The sequence below is a fragment of the Lytechinus pictus genome, chromosome 1 (genome assembly GCF_037042905.1).
Source record: "Lytechinus pictus isolate F3 Inbred chromosome 1, Lp3.0, whole genome shotgun sequence".
NCBI lineage: Eukaryota > Metazoa > Echinodermata > Echinoidea > Temnopleuroida > Toxopneustidae > Lytechinus > Lytechinus pictus.
Genome location: NC_087245.1, coordinates 26,163,420 through 26,173,048, shown reverse-complemented (window position 1 = coordinate 26,173,048; position 9,629 = coordinate 26,163,420).

The window sequence follows — 9,629 nt, the reverse complement described above, 5'->3', positions numbered from 1 at the left end:
GGCCCAATCTTATTAAAAGCATCATCTAAAGATCTCCATTTACCGCCATAATATTAACAAGACTAGATGAAATCGCAAATTAACCGTGTACCAAGGGGTCTGTACACTCAGCTGGAACTCTACAAGACCAAGTCACTGAAGATAGCTCTGACGAAGGAATCGGCTAGTAAATCGAGTTTTTTGTTCGCTTGCCTCAATGCCATCCCAGTCATTAATCCAGTGAATTATCATAATGCCCTGCATGGCAAGCTGTAACGCAATGAAATTATTTCAAACGAATGGGTTGTCTACTTAAAAGAGGATTTCAAAGCATATCTCCATATCTCTTAGTAAATGATAACGGAAGAAACCAGTCCATAAATGTAAAGCTCATCCGAAAATGATATACGGGTTGGTAGGGAGAGGAGGTGAGATGGGACAAACATTGTACCACATTATTACAACTAAATGAGGAAAATTGCGATATGCTTCATCGCTTCGCTCCCTCGCCCCATACTGCCCGTCAACGAGGATTCATAAACAGATCATGGCCTCAATTCCAGTCCGGTGTATTATGCCGACTCATCAGATGCTGAAATTTAATATGCCAACCATCCCAAACCACGTTATACCTATTACACAGAGTCTGATATACAACCTCGAATGACCTCGTTCATTATCAGATGATTATCGGGTATTTTCTGTTCCAACAAGCTCTTGTAGGTTTTCAATAAAATGTAGCTCTAATCCCCACATTATCTGCAATACACTCATTTATTTATGATTAATTTCTCCTTTGTTCGAAATTTGTACTCCATGTATTTTTTGTTTTCATTATGAAGGAACTATAAGAATATATTGCATGTGTAATTATTTTTGAGACACCTCAGGGGAGAGAGGCTGAGGAGAACACTGCAAATAAGTGATATTTAAGGGGCTGCACCAAGAGGGTATATCACTCAGTGGGTAGCTAATATTAATGCATGTCAACCCAGGACCAAAATTCAATTGAAACCAGTTGGATTTCCAACTGGTTTCAATAGGTTTCAACTGGTTTCAATTGGTTTTAACTGGAATATAATATAACAATTACCAATTGAAACCAACTGGAACCAGTTGGGTAACTGGAAATGACTTCCAATTTGTTTCCAATCGGAAAATTTTCCAGTTATCCAACTGGATCCAATTGAAACCAGTTGATTTGCATATTATCTGCCAATGTGTACAGATTAATGTTTTATGTGATTTATCATCATTTACAATGTATCTATTCATTTCTTTTCATTTTCAAGTACCACACTTTTTAAAGATAAATGTTTAGAATACTTAACAGTGAAAACCATGTTCATTAATATTATAGATTATAATTATAATAGATTAAAAGATAATTAGTACACCACTAACTGTTACCAAATTACATCAAATACAAATACATCTATTCGAAGCTCCTCCATATAACTATATATGTATACGAGTTTACATTTTATCAATGCCCTTTACATTGGTATTAATAGACATATAACAATGCTTCTGTGTTAGCATGAGCAATAGTTTTAGTACAAATGTTAATTAATTTGGAACTAATTATAAGTTCATTCCAACTGAACCAGTTGCCTCCAATTCGTTTCAACTGGAACCAATTGGAACCAATTGAAACCAGTTGCCTCCGATTGGATTCTATTGTAATAGGGAAATTGGAACAACTAGAACCAACTGAGATGCAGTTGCCTAATTGGTTTCAACTGGAACCGATTGGTTTCAACTGGAACCGATTGAAACCAATTGGCAACTGGTTTAAATTGAAACCAGTTGTTCCAATTTCCCTATTGAAACCAGTTGGCCAACTGGTTTCAATTGGTTTTGCTCTAATTGGTTTCAGCTGGATTTTGGTCCTGGGAAGTATCGGTTGGTATATAAGCTTTTCGTCTACTTTCTATTTGGTCTAATCCTACATGTCGTCTACAACCAATTCGTTTTCTAACAATTTCATTTCCAGTAAGGTTATCCCAATTTTAACTAATATTCACTTGGTCTAACAAAATACCACTTAGTCTATAACAGGTATAAGGTTAAATGAACTGTTAATGAAGCGAATTTTCATTTGAAAAGGTAAAGAATGTCGTAGATCAGTCTTGATCCGCAAGGGTTTTGGAAACGATTGAAAATCAACTATGATCTTAAATATAGGCCTACACGGTCATTTAAACTTTATCGGAAGATTTAGGGGGTTTTGGGAGTTAATAATATTTTGTTCGTTGGCAACATATCTGGTATAAATGATGTAAGAAGTGAATGGGATGAAACTGTTATTATTCTGGTAAATAAACAGAATATTATATTACATGATCCAAATAAGATTGTGTAATGAGCAATGTATAGTAAACATTTTGCTTCAGTCATCTAGATTAGTTTATCTATTTTCTTTACAAGTTTCCTATGAAATTTTGGGCATAATCACCATAGGTGATAGTTAGTCCAGCCTCGTTCTGGTTTATTTACCTTTACAGATGAAATGAAAGAGTTTATACGCTGCAGAATAAAACAAAACTAGATAAAAGGTAGATCGAAAATAATGATGTTGTTAATTTCACTATTTTATCATTGTAGATCATTAGTATATGAATGTTTCATTTTCAGAGGCAGAATACTGAATATCATTACGTGTATTACTTCAGATGACAACACATTTCGAATCTCACTCTTATAGTATGTAGACAAGTTTCTGACTTTGAACAGAATTTCAACCTTTTTTCTTGCCATGAAAATATGCAGCGTTACAGATTAGATATTGTATTGAACCGAGCATACCTGTGTGTGATGTAACATTTCAACCAAAATTTAATGTTTGTATATGTAAAACTGTATGGTAATTTTAGTGTATAAATGAGGGATGCACTATAGTCACGTAATTTTAATTGGCTGCTTCCATTTATGAAAGAAAAAATAAGTCATGAATTGTCAACTTTAATTATTGTTATACAGTGCATCAAAGAAAATGGAAAAAAAATTATCCGACACTGATAACTACTGATGTTTTCTGAAAATTTAATTACATTACTGATACGCTGCACTTTAAAAAGTTTGAATCTTCTTATATGATAAATATTTCACTGATAAGTGCGAAAGAGCGATTTGAAATAAAAAAATAAGGATTAAAGAATTGACGAGTCAAATCTTAATTTTAAAGGAAAAAGTGTGTTTTTTTATTTCATTTTATGCTCTTCTAAGTGATACCTTGATTTAAAAACAAAACGACTGAGAGGTAATGAATTTCTGATTACTTAATTGTAATGGTATCAATCGAAGGCGTTTCACAATACTGTTTGTCACAATGTGTCACCTTTTCGTTTTTGTTTAACAACTGTCGTCTGTCATTCGATTGTCAGATGTTTGTTGCTGCAGCAGCAAAAAGCAATGAAAAGTAGTTCATTTGATGAAATTAAGAAAATACAGGCGGCATTTGTAAACAAACAACTTTGATATTCCTCGCTCATTTTGATTTTCGATTGCGGTGTGCATTGAAACGATAGAAGGCGAACTTATAACTAGAAATGACCTTGAAATCAAGATATCGCCCGCCAGACAACTTTTCGTAGCAATGAAACCTTTTTCCTGTTGTTTTATTCGGTCATGTATCATACATTCATCTTCATAACTTTTTCATCAAATGAAAGAGGTTCACCAAAAATATCGTTAATCAATTAATAATTGTGATTAAGTTATTGTAAAACACAAGACTTGGCTTTATATTGATGGGTTGTACTACATAGCTTCATAATGAATCACAATTTTACTCATCCCTTTATTCATGCTCTTCAAATGTGCGCACTAGCTGACTTTGATATTTACCACAAATAATTAAACATTTAATCTTAGTTAAATGATTCAAGTTGAATATTTATTTTGAAGTGTGACCTATAGTCAAAATAATGAATATGTTTGCTATTAATGGTGTATAATATAGAGGCTATCTACCTTGCTGTCTTGTATTTTATGCGGTTTCTACTGCAAGGATTAATTTCATTAAAAATTCACATAACTCATAAAAGATGCTGGAGAGTTATCCTTATGATTCTATTCAATCGGTTGTGTGGTATAGTGTGTCGGTTAAAGATGAGAGTGACTGAGTACGTACTGGCGTATCTTGAAAAGAAATAAAGAAAAAAAAAACAGCCCGCAAAGCAAGCACGTAAATTGCGCCCCATTCCAACTTCTCATTAAAGTGTTGGGTTTTTTGTCACTTCTACACTGTTAAAAAAAAATATTTTACAGAAAAAAACACAAGATTTTGCAGAAAGCAATAACAGAATCATTCTGTAAATTCATAAAACAGGAATTTTTCTACAATTTTATCAGAACAGGTCTGTTTAAAAGGGGAAAATTTTGTTTTATTTAGGGAAATTTGTAAGGTTCCATACACCAATACCAATTTCCTGTAATTTTACATGATATAATGTAAGATTACGCAATCTGGTATGATTACAGGTGTTCTCGAGACTCTGCTGCAGGAACTTCTTTTATTTTTGTACCCTGTTGCCTCCCGCTTCAGAGTTCAGATGCACCAACGTGACCGTGAATTGGTATTGCGTAAGCCAATATTGTACAGCAGAAAATCACTATTCCATTTCTTTACTAGATTATATTAATGCATGTGCCTCAAAACGATCGCGGTGTGAAGGATACAAACTAAAAAAAATCTTGTATTCAATAAATTTACCGACTTTACATTAGAGTTTAAGTCGAGAGGGTGCCTGACCAAAATAAAATATTTGCCTATTTTTGTTTTGTTTAAATAAAACACCTTCACAAGAATAGAATGGGCTGATAATTTCAGGATATAATCTTTGTTCAGTATCTTTCTAATATGGCTATTTTAAATGAAAAATAAAAACAGTACAGAGAGAGGGCGCTAGATTTAGACGAAAGTGCATAAATCTGTTTATAGATGCCTATCACTGAGTTCAACGAATAAAAACTGGTGGTACCAATTTTTATTTGCACACACAATTTGGAACCTTCATATAATTGTTATTTATGAAAAAGAAATGCATCTCATGAAGATTCATACTTTAGAAATAACTTAGGTACACATTTCATGTTAAGAGTTAGAGAATGGTGATACATAAAGATGTTATTGGGTCAAGCTTGAGCACGACTGGTGATCTTGATAGATGAGGTACCCAAGGTCGTCGTATTTTAACAAAGTAAAAGTAAATTTCTTTCAATTTGCAATCAAATTATATTAATTATGATGATAATAATAATTATGATACTTTAATCTACAAATATGCTGATGGAAAAAATGATTTAAAAATCTTTTATCTACGTTTTTTTGACGGTTCACATTCAAGAGGAAAGATCCTATAAATTAGGTACAACGTTGGAGAAAATACACCCTACACTCATCTATACACTCTCGCTCATATTAGCCTGCTCAAAATGAGTGGCTTTCGTTCAATATTCATGCATGTAAATTGCAAAAGTGAAAAAAATATAAAGAGAACGTTATTTTACAGGACTATAATACCGGTATTGAAAGGGGGAGGGGAGACAACAAACACTCAAATAATGGATGCTGAATCATATTCAATCTTTATGTAGTACTTTCATTAATTTTATTATTTACAAGCATTTGCTGCGACTGAAAGAATTGTATTCTGGGTGTTACACCTGCAAAAATTAAAGAAATTATAGTAATTTATGGTAAATCAAGTGATTACATCATACAAAATATAATATAGAAATATACATAACAAAAAATATAGAACTCAAAATTACAGTTTTATAATTTGTAACATTTAGGAATAGCTCTTATTTCTCTCTCATTAGCTCAGTATGAAAGACACCCATTAAAATCGAAGAAAATAACTCTCACAAACTTAAGATCTAACGAAGATTAGTGAGATTATTTTCTTTCTTATTCTTTGTGTAAAAGGATTGATTTTATAATATTCAATTAAATTATTAAATGAAGCAGATATTGACTTCAAAAAATGTCATATAAATATATGTTCTTTACAGTTTGAGAAAGTCGCCATTGTATTAAAAGGAGCAAAAACATAGATCTAGATAAAAAAAATTATCATATAGGATAAGAGCCACCTTTCATGTCATTTGACCAGGTTTCATTCTTAAAACCTAAGTGTAGAGTTTTGGGGTAATTAATTTACAAGAATAAAAGTATCTTAATTTCTTAATCAATTTGCAGCAAGATATAACATCATAACAACACTGGGTAACATCAATACAATGTCATAAGTTTATATCATTACTGATAATACATCGCCAAACTTGTGCAAAATTCTACTTTTAATAACTTCCCACATAAACAGTGCTAAAACATCTTAATATTAAAAAATATATATATCCAGCCTTTTGAGTGAGTGTGTGTGTTTGCGTAATTTAGATTAAACATGTGTAATAATGGGATATGATTATCATATATTAAATTCAACCTTAACTATCACTATCCAAAGATGCAATTCCAGCCCTAAACCTCATACCTCAAAAATTAGTTTGTACCTTATTCATATAGCTGGATTAAAGGTGCATGTCATAAAAACAATTTGCACTGAAAACCAAATTATATCAAGCAATGGGTAAATGCATTCTCATAACACCTTTTGTCATTTCATGAAATATGCATCATTACATGTATCTATGTACAATCACATACATGTGTTTATTAAATGCTACGTGGAGCGTTGTGGCCCAGTGGATTAGTCTCTGGACTTTGAAACAGAGGGTCGTGGGTTCGAATACCAGCCATGGCGTAATTTCCTTCAGCAAGAAATTTATCAACATTGTGCTGCACTCGACCCAGGTGAGGTGAATGGGTACCCGGTAGGATTTATTCCTTGAACGCTTTAGAGCCTATTATTATGGCGGCTTAGCTACAGCCGGGGTAATAAATAATATGATACCAAGTATCAAAGCGCAGTTGAGTATATGCACATAGTAACTGGGCTATATAAATGGACATATTATTATTATAATAGTGGAATTGGGTATCATGATGAGCAAATAACTGCTATTTGGTGAAAGTGACGAGAGAAGCTATCATATCTGAGGCCATTTTCATGTAGTTTTCTTTCCGAAGTTGAGAAAAGATACATTTGGGATCTATATTCACATCACTAGGGAAGTGATTATTTATCTTGGTTACAGTTGCAGTTGCCTACATGTTAACTGGTCTGGCATAGACAAAAGTTACAAGCTGTTTCCAAGGCCTTTGTAGAGCTTCATTGACTACATGTAGTTCATGAATTCAAAGCCAGTCAGCTACATGTAGTTATCTAGTCCTGTCTGTAGAATGATGCCACACTACCTACCAAGACTAGGCAACTTTGACCTTGTGTGACCTCCTGAAAGGTATTTAGTTAACCCCGCCCTGCCCCCCCCCCCCCTCCATACAAAGGAGAAACCACACATGCACTGTTAGCTCTCTGTTAATCCCTTGTTTAAAGGAGAATGAAACTCTTGGAGCAAGTTAGCTTTTGTGAAAGCAGAAAAATCAAAGAATAAGATCAACAAAAGTTTGAGTAAAATAGGACTAGCAATAGAAGAGTTATGAGCATTTGAATGTTGAGATCACTAATGCTATGGAGATCCTCCCATTGGCAATGCGACCAAGATCTATGATGTCACAGATGAACAACTCTCCCCTTTTGGACACTGAAAATATACCCCAAAACATCTCTTTTTGCTCATTCTAATCATATGACAAACGATTCATCAATGATATAATGTTGTGAAACCTCTGTACTTGTCCTCTCATAAAGAGAACACCTCACCTTGTGATAGACTCTATAAAAGTGAGAATATAAGTGAAATAAGTACTAAAGTAATGAGGGAGTTGTACGTGTGTGACATCACAGATCTTGGTCGCATTGCCAATGGGAGGATCTACATGGCATTAGTGATCTCAATATTCAAATGCTCATAACTTTCTTATTATTCATTCAATCTTCCTCAAACTTTCAACAATATGTTTCTTTGATTTTTCTCTTTGATATGGATTCAGCTGGTTTCAAGGGTTTCATTCTCCTTTAACTACCACTCCCCCTCTAAAAGCAGATTCTTTAGTTCCATTCCAAAACATTCAAACCAAGCATCTCCATACAGTACCATGATGAGTAGTACAGTAATTATCAAACTTCATAATTTTGCATATTAATTTCAAAATTCTGAAATACACATTTCAATTGAATGCTTGCATTTCAGTTAGATACAATATACATACATGTACAGGAAATAATATACTGAGGGTGATAGATACATACTTTTCTTACATACATTTACATGTAACATGTTCATGACATACTTGTTAATATCTTCTCATCAACAATACTTTCGTTGTTCCAAAACACAGTTTCCATTCCTCCATTTTAGAAGTTTATGCACATAAAAAAGCTTATCATCAGGAGAAACACAATAAAAATGCAGAAAATATAACCTCTGTATAAATATGAACAATAAAGTACAAAATCAGGCATTTTTTTCTACGTTGCTGTAGTAAATATAAGGAAGCATCATTTCTTCCTCTCACAAGACCTCTCCAAGTCTAGAGATAGTCTTGCCAGAAAATGAAGGTATATGCAAAGATTAGCAAAATACTCTGACCCCAAGCTTCGTTGACGCTATAGATGAAAGCAAGTCATGATCCAGAAAAAATGGTTAAAACTCTAATAAAATTTCCTTCAGCAGAAATAATGTTAATAAATACATAATAGTAAAATCAGTGATATTTACACATCCTCGCATCTTTCTCTTCTTTAAGACAGAGTAATGAGAGAATCTCCCTTAGTTTTACATTTCCATGCATTGTAAAATTCCTCAACACACTGCACGGCATAAGGGTATATCTCTCATTATGAAAGTATGCTTAAATGCAGCTTACTCAAGAACATCACATAATCGCATTAGAATCACATGTATGTAACCCAATCTTTCATGAAAAAAATATTCCCCAATTTCCAAAAGGAAGCGACCAAGATTTGGGAAATATATCCCTTCAATCTAGAAATATTTGGGTTCAATTTACTCACGTTGCCTGATGCTTTGTCATCTGAACATTTCTGAAAATTAATGGCAAGGACCATCATATGATTTAACTGATCCTTTGGAAATCATAGGGACTTTTTTCATGAAAAGTCAAGATACACAATTTCCTGAACAAATGCAATTACTTGGTTTGAAGCAAACTTTAAAAATACTGTGCTTCTTGCACAGAAGCCACAATTTTATACCTTTTATTTAAAAAGAAAGTTTGATAATTTGGTTGTGACTAGAATGCTGGTGATCTGTGATGATATGGAAGTGCGGATTACAAAAAGTGTATATAATACATAAATAGAGGACGAATAAAGCACCATAAAATATATACATTTGCTGTCAGCATAGCATTCAGAATAGAAGAATGCAATTGAAAGAAGAAAAGATTAGCCATGCCAGACAGATAGCTAAAGTGTGGAGTACTTTTAAAGTATATTACTTATAAAAATGAAAGAGTACTCCAGTGAATACTAATAAAAGTGAAGCATGAGTAGCTGTTCTGTCACTATAACAATAATGACTTATATTTTTGTACTGAGTACAGACAAGGTGATTAATATTGAATTCTTTAGAAGAGTAAAAGATGTAGGTAAGTT